This window comes from Zingiber officinale, chromosome 4A (genome assembly GCF_018446385.1).
Source record: "Zingiber officinale cultivar Zhangliang chromosome 4A, Zo_v1.1, whole genome shotgun sequence".
NCBI lineage: Eukaryota > Viridiplantae > Streptophyta > Magnoliopsida > Zingiberales > Zingiberaceae > Zingiber > Zingiber officinale.
Window position 1 is genome coordinate 152,964,600 of NC_055992.1, and position 13,097 is coordinate 152,977,696.

A 13,097-nucleotide genomic window follows, 5' to 3' on the forward strand; every position below is an offset into this window, starting at 1 on the left:
AGCTTGCTGTACAGATTTGGTTTGTGTCATGCATTGGGCATGAATAACCTTAGTTTGGGTGTTTCTGTTGGATTTCCGTGGCTGCATTAAATCCTTTTGATATCAGTTGATTAACATGCTGTTAGACCCCTTTTGTTATTAGATCTTTTATTATTAGTTTTTATACATGTAGTTTTAGATTGGTATGTGGTTTAGCAATTCAGTCGTGTAGTAAATCTTATTATACATGCAGTTTTAGATTCAGTGTTTCAGTGCAGAATTTTGTTATCCTAGTATGCAGAATTTTGATTAGCATAGTATGCAGAATTTTGTTATCATAGTATGCAGAATTTTGATTAGCCTAGTATGCAGAATTTTGTTAGCATAGTATGCAGAATTTTGATTAGCATAATATGAAGATTTTTATCGAGCTAGTATGTAGATTTTTTTTTTAAGCATTACAATGTTAGAAGTTGTTTAAACATTTCAGTTTTTAAAGAAGCATTCTTCTATTAGTAGTATTAACAAGCATAAGTATTTTACTTGAGAAGGCCAGTACCTGACTTCCGAGGTTGTCGTTAAACAAATCCAGGTGACCGTTTCCGAGATCTTGACCCTGGTAAGACCAAGGAATTTACCCTCATAGGACTGGTGGCTCGCTACCTCAGTTTCTATTAGGGAGCGTGCATTGGTACTAAGCCTGGGCCCAAGAAATTAGTATTTTCAAGTATAAAAGTATAAGATTTTAAACAAGTGAAATAAACTTCACATAAGTTTAAAGTTCAGCAAGTTTAGTTTCTGATATGCTAGCATGTTGTTTAGATTTTCATACTGTTGTTAGATGAGCATGAGCAGCTTTACATGTTTAGCATTTCAGTATGTTTGATTCCTCTATTATCAGATGAACATGTGTAGTATTTCCTTTAAAGCATTCAGTTTTAGATTTATTCTTATTCACATGCATATTCGAGTTTTGTGAGTTAGATAGCGCTTACTAAGTAATTTTGCTTATAGTTGCATTTCCTCTTACTGCAGATAAAGGAAAGGAAAAGCTATAGCGAAGGAAGGCGAAAAGGAGGTGCGGATGGATGTGTGATGTTTGGACTATGGAAGTCTTGGGATTTAGTTTAATAATTCATTAAGACTTTGTATTCAGAATATTGGAACCATTCTTTCATGTTGTTAGATTTGCATTGGATACTTTATGTTTAGAACTCTTCCTTTTAATTGCTATGAACATTAGTTCCATTAATAGAGTTGTATTATTGTTGCATGTATGATCAGATTAATATATGTTTTGTTTCTTTTGCTATTAGATAAGCCTGAGCAGTATGTATAGATGAGTTATATATGTTTTCCGCTGTTACATATTGTATGTTTCTCATTTTTGAGAATTTTAAGTGTAGATATTTTCATGTGAGCAACATTAGTTAAGATAAGTTAATAGTCCAGTAACGCTCCACCCTCACAGACTAGTAGTGAGGAGGGTGGGGTGTTACATAAGGACATCATAGGAATCATTCCTAATTGATCACATTTAGATATAGATTTTAGTCCTAAGCCGGTTGTCTGTTGTAAGATAGAATCGACAACCTTCTACAAATAATGGACAATTGAGGAATAAGATTTGGTAGATTATTTACATTGAATAATATTACAAAGAAACCAAAACTCCTAGAACACCCTTTTATTGTAGCCCTTATTCCTATTTTTATGCTTTACTTTTCATAGTTGTACTTAGTTCTACAAATCCATTGATCAGTTGTTTAGCTAATTTGTGTTGAGATATCTTTAGTGGTTATATCTAGTCCCTGTGGATATGATATCTTTCTTTATTACTGATGACGTATCCGTACACTTGCGGATCATTAACAAGTTTTTGGCGTCGTTGCCGGGGACTGCGCTATAACATTAGAGATTATCAATTGAGTTAGACTAAACATAACTTTTCTTTTCATTAGCATAGTTGTAACTAATCTTTAGAATTCTGTTTTCATAATTTTTGCATATCTTTCTGTTGGTTGCTACTCGGAAAGCCTAATGGTTCCACTGTACAAAAATTTTGTACAAAGGTCTGAACATTTTCCTAGCTACCATGTGTTATTTTAAATTAAACTTGGATCACCTGCGGAACTTAACACGTTTGATCCAAAGTTTAATTTATTTGTTCTTTTAGATTTAGACTTGGATCTCCTGCGGAACTTAACACTTTCGATCCAAATCATCTAGGTTATTAATTCTATTAAATATTAATTTCCAAAATTGACTTCCAGTACTAACGTGGCGAGGCACATGACCTTCTTGGATATGGGAGCAACCACCACCGACTGGACAAAGCCTTTTAAGGAAAGCTAATATTTAATTTCCTTAAATAACTTTAGGTCAACCGAAAAGAACAATCAAATCACAAGGAAAAAGAAAAACAAAAGAACACAACATCGAAAATAAATTCGAAATACTAGAATCGCATGTCTCTTGTATTTGGTATTTTTACAAAGAAATAAAACTAGCATGATGCGGAAAAACATTGCTAGTTATACCTTTCTTTTGAAGACAAAGACCTCTTGATCTTCTACCGTATTCCTCTTCTAACCTCGGACGTTGTGTGGGCAACGATCTTCCGAGATGAGAACCACCTTTCCACCTTCCTTCTTTCTTCTAGATTTCGGCCACAATAAATTTCTTCAAGGATGAAGAATTTCGGCCACCACCAATGCTCCAAGGGATGCTAGAGACGAGGCTTGCTTTCTCTTCTTCTTCTCCTTCCTTGATCCGGCCACAAACAAGAGCTCCACCAAGAAGATAGGTTTCGGCCAACAAGAGGAGAGGAGAGAAATAGGGTCGGCCGCCAAAACCAAGGAAGAGAGGAGGAAAAGAATAGAGGTTGTTCAACCATGAAGGCTCCTCCACCTCCTCTTTAATAATTCTTGGTCTTGGCAAATAAGGAAATTTTAATAAAAACTTCCTTAATTCTTTTGTCATGAAAAGAAAAAATTTATTTAATTAAAAATAATTTTTCTTCTCATTATTATAATGGCCGGCCACACCAAATCTCCAAGCAAATAAAAATTTTAAACACAAATTAAAACTTCCTTATTTGCTTCCGGAAATTTTATAAAAAATTTCTCCAATAATTTTTATCCCTTCATGATTGGTTAAAAGGAAATTTTATAAATTAAATCTTTCTTTAAACATGTGGATAATTTTCGGAAAGTTATCTCAAAAATTAAAATCTCCTTTCAATCTACAAATAAGGAAAGATATCAAATATTTTCTTAATCTTTTGTAGAAACCAATAAAAGAGAATTATTAATTTTAAACTTTCTTTTAAATCATGAACATGGTTAAAAGGAAAATTTTTACCAAAATTAAAATCAACCTTTTAATCTACAAATAAGGAAAGAGATTTAGCTCTTCTCTTAATCTTTTGTAGAATCTTATAAAAGGAAAGATTTAAATTTTAAACTCTCTTTTAAATCATGTTATCCACATAAGAAAAATTTTAAAAATAAAAATCCTTTTATTTTAATTTGGGCCGGCCACACCAAGCTTGAACCCAAGCTAGGGCCGGCCACCTTGAAGCACCCATGAACCAAACTTTGGCCGGCCCCTGCTTGGTCTCCAAGCTAGCTTGGTCGGCTCCTATGGGATGGGTAAGAAGGTGGGTATAGTACTCTATAATTAAGAGGATACGATAGAGATCGAGAGGAGGAATTGGTTTTGGTCTCCCGATAAAATTAAGCATCCCGTGTTCGCCCCGAACACACAACTTAATTTTATCAATAATAATTCATTCCACTAAAGAACTATTATTGAACTACCGCACCAATCCCAAATTACATTTTTGGCTCCTTCTTATTATGAGTGTGTTAGTCTCCCTGTGTTTAAGATAACAAATGTCCACTAATTAAGTAAGTTACTGACAACTCACTTAATTAATATCTAGCTCCAAGAGTAGTACCACTCAACTTCATCGTCATGTCGGACTAAGTCCACCTGCAGGGTTTAACATGACAATCCTTATGAGCTCCTCTTGGGGACATTCTCAACCTAGATCACTAGGACACAGTTTCCTTCTATAATCAACAACACACACTATAAGTGATATCATTTCCCAACTTATCGGGCTTATTGATTTATCGAACTAAATCTCATCCATTGATAAATTAAAGAAATAAATATCAAATATATATGCTTGTTATTATATTAGGATTAAGAGCACACACTTCCATAATAACTGAGGTCTTTGTTCCTTCATAAAGTCAGTATAAAAGGAACGATCTCAAATGGTCCTACTCAATACACTCTAAGTGTACTAGTGTAATTATATAGTTAAGATAAACTAATACCTAATTACACTACGACCTTCCAATGGTTTGTTCCTTTCCATCTTGGTCGTGAGCTACTGTTTATAATTTATAAGGAACCGATAACATGATCTTCTGTGTGTGACACCACACACCATGTTATCTACAATATAAATTAATTGAGCAACTACATTTATTGTAAATGTAGACATTTGACCAATGTGATTCTTATTTCTAGATAAATGTTTATACCAAAAGCTAGGCTTTTAGTATACATCCTAACAATCTCCCATTTATACTAAAAGACTAAGCTGCCATATCTGGTACCATACATCTGATTCCCAACCCTTCAACATGCCCATCAAAAGCTCTTGCCTTAAGGACCTTAGTGAAAGGATCTATAGGTCATCACCTGATGCAATCTAGGCAGCAACAACTTCTCCTCGTTTATATGATTTCTCGTATTGGGTGGTACTTGCGCTCTATTGTGTTTACTTGCCTTATAGACTTATGGTTTCTTCAAGTTTGCTACTGCACCAATATTATTACAATAAATTGTAATAATCTTTGGACAAACCAGAAATCATATCTAAGTTTATCTTGAGGTTATTGAGTCATTCAGCTTTTACGGCTACCTCAAAGGCTTGCCATATACTAAGCTTCTATGGTGGAGTCCAGAAAAATACCTATGCTTATCACTCTTCCATAGTTATGACTTTACCTCCTAAAGTAAACACAAAATCCCGAGGTTAACTTACTATTGTCCCTTTCCGATTGGATGTTAAAATCCATGCAACCCACAGGGAACAAATTATCTGCCTTATAAGCTAGCATATAATCTCTAGTGCCTCTAAGGTACTTCAATATATGCTTTACCGCAGATCAATGTCCTTGTCCAGAGTTACTTTGATGTCTACTAACTATGCCCACGGCAAAATAGATATCCAGTCTCGTACACAGCATTGCATACATTAGGCTTCCCACAGCCGAAGCATAAATAACTGCCTTCATGTCCTTTATCTCCTTTGATGTCTGCACAGACATTTCTTTAGATAAAGTTACTCCATGCTAAAAAGGTAAGAAACCTTTCTTGGAGTTTTGCATGCTTAAAACGAGCAAGGATTTTTTTTTCGATATATGAAGCTTGAGATAAATACAATATTCTTTTCTTGCGATCCCTTATTACTTTGATCCCAAGAATATATTCATTCTCCCAAGTCTTTCATATCAAATTGTTTGGACAACCATACCCTTACTTCTGACAACATTTTGATATTGTTTCCAACCACCAAAAATGTTATCTACGTATAGTACAAGAAATACCACCACGTTTCCATCACACTTTTTGTATACACAAGACTTATCCAGTTACTAAATAAATCCACAGGTCTGGATTACTTTGATAAACCGGATGTTCCAAGACCTTGAAGCTTTGCCTCAGTCCATAGATTGATAGAGCTTGCACACAAGATGCTCTTTGCCCTTTGTAATGAACCCTTCTGGTTGCTTTATATAGATGCTTTCTTCAAGACTTCCATTAAGGAAAGCTGTCTTGACATCCACTTGCTAACAAGAAAAAAGAATCCGGATAGACTTAAGCATGACTACCAGTGAAAAAGTTTCCTTTTTCATCAAGCCTTGCTTTGAAAGTTTCCACCTTCCTGTCTATCCATCTTTTCCTATTGTAGACATATTTTCACCCAATGACTTTTACACCATCTGGTGGTTCTACAAGCTTCCAGATTTGATTAGAATACATATATTCTAATTCTATATTCATTGCTCCTTGCCAAGATGCTGCATCTTTATTTTGGAGTGCTTCATCATATTTCCGGGATTAGACTCATGTTCATTTGGGATCAAGTCCAAAAACTCTCCCAAAACATGAATCCTTTTGGTTGATTGACAACCCTCCCACTACGATGATGTACTGTCTATAATTGTGTATCAATTGTGATACGTGTTGCAGTTTCTTGTGATATTTCATCTTGTACAATTGGTACTAGATTAGACATGTCCTTTATAATTTCTTTAAGAAAAAATTTACTTATGGGCTTGTAGTTTATTACATAGTCCTTTTCTAAAAATCGATCATTGATGCTAACAATGACCTTCTGATTTTTAAGACTATAAACCTACTTTCATTTCTCTAGGATAACTTACAAACAAGTGAATTCCTGTCCAACTTATCATTATCTCTCTTCAGCATATGTGCTGGACTTCCCGAATCCGAATATGCTTCAAAATAGGCTTATGCCTATTTAGCAATTCTATATGAGTAGAGAGTTCTAATTTTAGAAGGTACTATGTTCACTCCCATTTCCAGAGTATATCCTTAAAATGAATTTGGTAATTTTCCAAATAACTTATTTCCATAAGAGTCCTATACCTTCCTTTTTCTACACCATTCTATAGGGGTGTACCAGGTGCAGTTAGTTGGGATTGAATCCCTACTTCTAATAAGTGACTCCTAAATTCTCCCAAGAGGTACTTGTCACTACGATCTCACCGTAGTGTCTTGATACTTTTACTTTGACGTTTCTCCACATCAGCCTCGTACTCTTTGAACTAATCAAAGCACTTAGACTTGCGGCACATCAAGTAAGTGTATCCGTATCTTGAATAGTTGTCTATAAAATAGATGAAATATTCGATACTAACTCTTGTCATAGGATCACACAAATCAGAATGAACCTATTCCAATGTACATTTGGCTCCAAACCCCTTATACTTAAAAGCTTCTTGGTTATTTTTCCTTCCAAGTAAGACTCGCAGGTTGGAAAGATTTCCACTACCAATGAACCCAAAAGTTCATCAGCTACCAATAAATCCTACTCAAGTTAATATAACCTAGCCCTAGATGCCAATGATATAATTGGTTCATTTCCGAAGGTTGCTTTCTCTTAAAATTAGAAGATGTGTTACTAATTTCCATTTGTTGCATCGTGGGAGTTATTGGATTTATAAATTGCCAACCAACGTACCAGAACAGATAACTTCCCTCTTTTTCTTAATAACAACTTTGTTATTAAAAGAGTCAGAATATCAAGTTCGTTGAATAGTTTAGAAACTGAAAACTAGTTCTTTCTAAACTTGGTACGTAAAGACAATTACTTAAAATCCATATTTTATTCTTATCAAAGGATAAACATCTCCCACTGCAACAGCTACCATTTTTATAGCAGTGCCCATGTGGACGGTGTTTTTATTTTCATTTAGTTGTCGGGTTCCTGGAACCCTGCAATGAATTACGGACATGATTAATGACATCTGTATCTATACTCCAGGTTCTGGTAGATAACACCACTAAACATGTTTCAACTAATGAATTAAATACACCTATATTGTTCTTTAGTTCTAAAAAGATAGACTACCTTAATGTCCAAGTCCTATTTCCAATCATTACAATCGGGACTACTAAGTCTTTTCTATAGTATAACAACTAGGGAATTGACAAACATTTTAAATCCTAAGAATCACAAAAATATTTGGTCAAGATTAATTCCTTAAAATCCCCATGAATTTTGTATACCACGATAGTGTGGACGTATACAAAATCAAAGAAGAGATTTTATCTATTAATTTTATTATCTCGTCAACTTTACTTTATGACGAATAAAATTAATAGTTGATCTTTCTTTGATCAAATATTTGGTCAAAACTTTTGAATTTAAAATAACATTGATTCCTTAAATAATATTATTTAAATTCACCAACACCTCAAACACCGTGAATTTTGCATGCCACGATAGTGTGGACGTATACAAAATTTAAACATTTGTAAGAGGAGGGTTTTACCCATTAATTATCTTGTCAATAAATCTTTATGACAAATAAAATTACCTCAAACACCGTAAATTTTGTATGCCACGATAGTGTGGACATATACAAAATTAAACATTTGTAAGAGGAGTTTTTCCCATTAATTTTATTTTCTCGTCAACCTGACAAATAAAATTACCTCATACACTGTGAATTTTGTATGCCACGATAGTGTGGACGTATACAAAAACTCAACATTTGTAAGAGAGGGTTTTAATTTTATTATTCTGTCAACTTATCTTTTTGACAAATTAATAGTTGGTTTTCTTCGGTCACACAAATAATAGCAGTGACTCCGATGGGGAGGATACTATTAGACGTGCCTAAGTGTATACCATTACTTGACACTAAGTCCATTAATAAGATTGCGCCCCTTCCGATGGGGAAGATCACACGCTCTTAATTAACTTCCTATAGTCATCCAAAATGGAAGTTTAATCTAGTGATCCGCAAACAAGCTCATCCGATATGGAGGAAGGCACTCAGAGCCAACGCGCAAGCTTGTTGCATCACTTATAAACCAGTAATGGAAACCGTGGAATTTATTTAAAATAAATCCCTCTCCCACTTAGTTATTTAAAGTGAGGAATTTTGACTATGCTAGTCTACTTAACATGCATACTAACAAGCACACACAACACAGCATAAAAAGCAATAAACAGAAAAACTAATTTTCAACTATTATGGCTTTTATCTATTGCTGACCTTCGTGTGTCGCCAACCCTAGCTGCTGCCATCTTTGGCCACCGCCACCGGGTCTAGTTGTCGCATCCATCTTGCTCCTTGTTCCGCTGCGCCTCTGATCCTCAAAAGGTTCCACGCCTTACAAGATTCGATCCGCGACATAAATAGAATTTTACATTTTTCGATCCTATATTCCTCGAAGGAATGTACATGTATCTAGATCAAAAAATAAAATCCTAATAAAACTAAATACAGCTCCTGCTGTATTTTATAATACAATCATGCACACACAATAAAATGCCCTTGACATGTCCAAGGGTCCAATCACACACACAATGTCTATAAGCCATAATAGTTGGATCCTGCATCCACAAAATTAACACATCCTACTATTATCCTGCCTAAATTATGTATGACATGTGCATAATTAAACTAATACCAAATACACAGAGGCAAAACCCTAGCTCTGATACCAATTGTTGGTTGCTACTCGGAAAGCCTAATGGTTCCACTGTACAAAAATTTAATACAAAGGTCTGAACCTTTTCCTAGCTACCATGTGTTCTTTTAAATTAAACTTGGATCACCTGCGGAACATAACACGTTTGATCCAAAGTTTAATTTATTTGTTCTTTTAGGTTTAGACTTGGATCTCCTGCAGAACTTAACACTTTTGATCCAAATCACCTAGATTATTAATTCTATTAAATATTAATTTCCAAAATTGGCTTCCAGTACTGACGTGGCGAGGCACATGGCCTTCTTGGATATGAGAGCAACCACCACCGACTAGACAAAACCTTTTAAGGAAAACTAATATTTAATTTCCTTAAATAACTTTAGGTCAACCGAAAAGAACAATCAAATCACAAGGAAAAAGAAAAACAAAAGAACACAACATCGAAAATAAATTCGAAATACTAGAATCGCATGTCTCTTGTATTTGGTATTTTTACAAAGAAATAAAACTAGCATGATGCGGAAAAACATTGCTAGTTATACCTTTCTTTTGAAGACAAAGACCTCTTGATCTTCTACCGTATTCCTCTTCTAACCTCGGACGTTGTGTGGGCAACGATCTTCCGAGATGAGAACCACCTTTCCACCTTCCTTCTTTCTTCTAGATTTCGGCCACAATAAATTTCTTCAAGGATGAAGAATTTCGGCCACCACCAATGCTCCAAGGGATGCTAGAGACGAGGCTTGCTTTCTCTTCTTCTTCTCCTTCCTTGATCCGGCCACAAACAAGAGCTCCACCAAGAAGATAGATTTCGGCCAACAAGAGGAGAGGAGAGAAATAGGGTCGGCCACCAAAACCAAGGAAGAGAGGAGGAAAAGAATAGAGGTTGTTCAACCATGAAGGCTCCTCCACCTCCTCTTTTATAGTCCTTGGTCTTGGCAAATAAGGAAATTTTAATAAAAACTTCCTTAATTCTTTTGCCATGAAAAGGAAAAATTTATTTAATTAAAAATAATTTTTCTTCTCATTATTATAATGGCCGGCCACACCAAATCTCCAAGCAAATAAAAATTTTAAACACAAATTAAAACTTCCTTATTTGCTTCCGGAAATTTTATAAAAAATTTCTCCAATAATTTTTATCCCTTCATGATTGGTTAAAAGGAAATTTTATAAATTAAATCTTTCTTTAAACATGTGGATAATTTTTGGAAAGTTATCTCAAAAATTAAAATCTCTTTTCAATCTACAAATAAGGAAAGATATCAAATCTTTTCTTAATCTTTTGTAGAAACCAATAAAAGAGAATTATTAATTTTAAACTTTCTTTTAAATCATGAACATGGTTAAAAGGAAAATTTTTACCAAAATTAAAATCAACCTTTTAATCTACAAATAAGGAAAGAGATTTAGCTCTTCTCTTAATCTTTTGTAGAATCTTATAAAAGGAAAGATTTAAATTTTAAATTCTCTTTTAAATCATGTTATCCACATAAGAAAAATTTTAAAAATAAAAATCCTTTTATTTTAATTTGGGCCGGCCACACCAAGCTTGAACCCAAGCTAGGGCCGGCCACCTTGAAGCACCCATGAACCAAACTTTGGCCGGCCCCTTGCTTGGTCTCCAAGCTAGCTTGGTTGGCACCTATGGGATGGGTAAGAAGGTGGGTATAGTACTCTATAATTAAGAGGCTACGATAGGAACCGAGAGGAGGAATTGGTTTTGGTCTCCTGATAAAATTAAGCATCCCGTGTTCGCCCCGAACACACAACTTAATTTTATCAATAATAATTCATTCCACTAAAGAACTATTATTGAACTACCGCACCAATCCCAAATTACATTTTTGGCTCCTTCTTATTATGAGTGTGTTAGTCTCCCTGTGTTTAAGATAACAAATGTCCACTAATTAAGTAAGTTACTGACAACTCACTTAATTAATATCTAGCTTCAAGAGTAGTACCACTCAACTTTATCGTCATGTCGGACTAAGTCCACCTGCAGGGTTTAACATGACAATCCTTTTGAGCTCCTCTTGGGGACATTCTCAATCTAGATCACTAGGACACAGTTTCCTTCTATAATCAACAACACACACTATAAGTGATATCATTTCCCAACTTATCGGGCTTATTGATTTATCGAACTAAATCTCACCCATTGATAAATTAAAGAAATAAATATCAAATATATGTGCTTGTTATTATATTAGGATTAAGAGCACACACTTCCATAATAACTGAGGTCTTTGTTCCTTCATAAAGTCAGTATAAAAGGAACGACCTCAAATGGTTCTACTCAATACACTCTAAGTGTACTAGTGTAATTATATAGTTAAGATAAACTAATACCTAATTACACTACGACCTTCCAATGGTTTGTTCCTTTCCATCTTGGTCGTGAGCTACTGTTTATAATTTATAATGAACCGATAACATGATCTTCTGTGTGTGACACCACACACCATGTTATCTACAATATAAATTAATTGAGCAACTATATTTATCGTAAATGTAGACATTTGACCAATGTGATTCTTATTTCTAGATAAATGTTTATACCAAAAGCTAGGCTTTTAGTATACATCCTAACACTTTCTACTTCTTGACAATTTGTTTTGCTGCAATTCTAATTCTAATTCTGCATTCTTGATTTCTAGCATTCTAGTCTAGCTTTTCTCTATTTTTCTTTTGATTTAAATTTTTCTTCACTTTTCTTTTGTAAACATATCTTGCAATATTGTTCTTGTGTATGAGAAGATCAAACTTCGTAAAGGCATCAAGAATAACAAGAACTTATAAACACATTAGTTGATTAGCATATGAATTATTCTAGACAATTTTCTTTTTCCTTTTGTCTTTTCTTTCTTGTTTTCATTATGCACTTTCTTTCTTACAATTTAAATTCTGCATTTTCTTTCTTGTTTTTCATATTGCATTTTATTTCTTATCTTTGATTCTTCAATTTTTTTTCTTCTAATATATTTTTTTTCATGAATATCCATGAGCACTAACATGTCAAACAAACCCATCAAAAAATTTTCTACACCCTTTACTGTAAGATTTTTCTCTCCCATTGTGCAACCTCAAATTGAAGCAGAAAGTTTTCAACTAGACCCAGAGTTAATTTCCATGATACAAGGTCACAAATTTGGAGGAGAAGTATCAGAAAGTCCTTATCTACATCTTGAAACATTTTTAGAGATTTGTGATATGGTGAATGTGAAGGAGTGTCAACAGATGTAGTTTGATTGATGGCATTTCCTTTCAGTATCAAGGATAAAGCAAGACTTGCTTATATTCTCTCCATCCTCAAAGTATCACAAGTTGGGAGCAATTGGAGAAGAAATTTCTGAATCATTTTTTCCCTCCAAGCAGAATAGTGTATATGAGGAATTGCATAACAAATTTTACTCAGACATATGGAGAATCATTATTTGAAGCATGGGATAGATTCAAGACTCTTCAAAGATAGTGCCCTCATCATGATTTTGAAAAATGGTTGATTCTACACATATTCTATGGGAGAATTTCTTTCTCAAATAAGAGTTTATTGGATTTATCAGCTGGAGGATTTTTTATGGACAAAAGTGTAGATGAAGCATATATGTTAATTGATCAAGTGACATTGAACTTCCATGAATGGTCGAACATAAGTTGGATGAAATTTCCCTCAAACATTCATGAAGTGCAAGCCATAAATGCTATAGAGCCTGTCAAACAAATTGTAACTCAGCTATCTATGAGTCTTGAAAATCACAAGTCACAGAACGGCGAGTTCAAACATTTGGGGGCAAAGATTGAAAGTATTGTTTCAAAATGGTTTAAATGAGATCCCCCTCCTT

The 13,097-nt window shown here is 34.3% G+C and overlaps 1 non-coding gene across 1 annotated transcript; it reads right to left on the bottom strand.

Annotated features, from left to right (window-relative positions):
• Positions 1-12,638: 12,638 nt before the first annotated feature.
• On the bottom strand, positions 12,639-12,744 carry LOC121973885. Its single transcript, XR_006109795.1, has one exon. It is a non-coding gene; the product is annotated as a small nucleolar RNA R71 (small nucleolar RNA).
• Between the last annotated feature and the right edge of the window lie 353 nt (positions 12,745-13,097).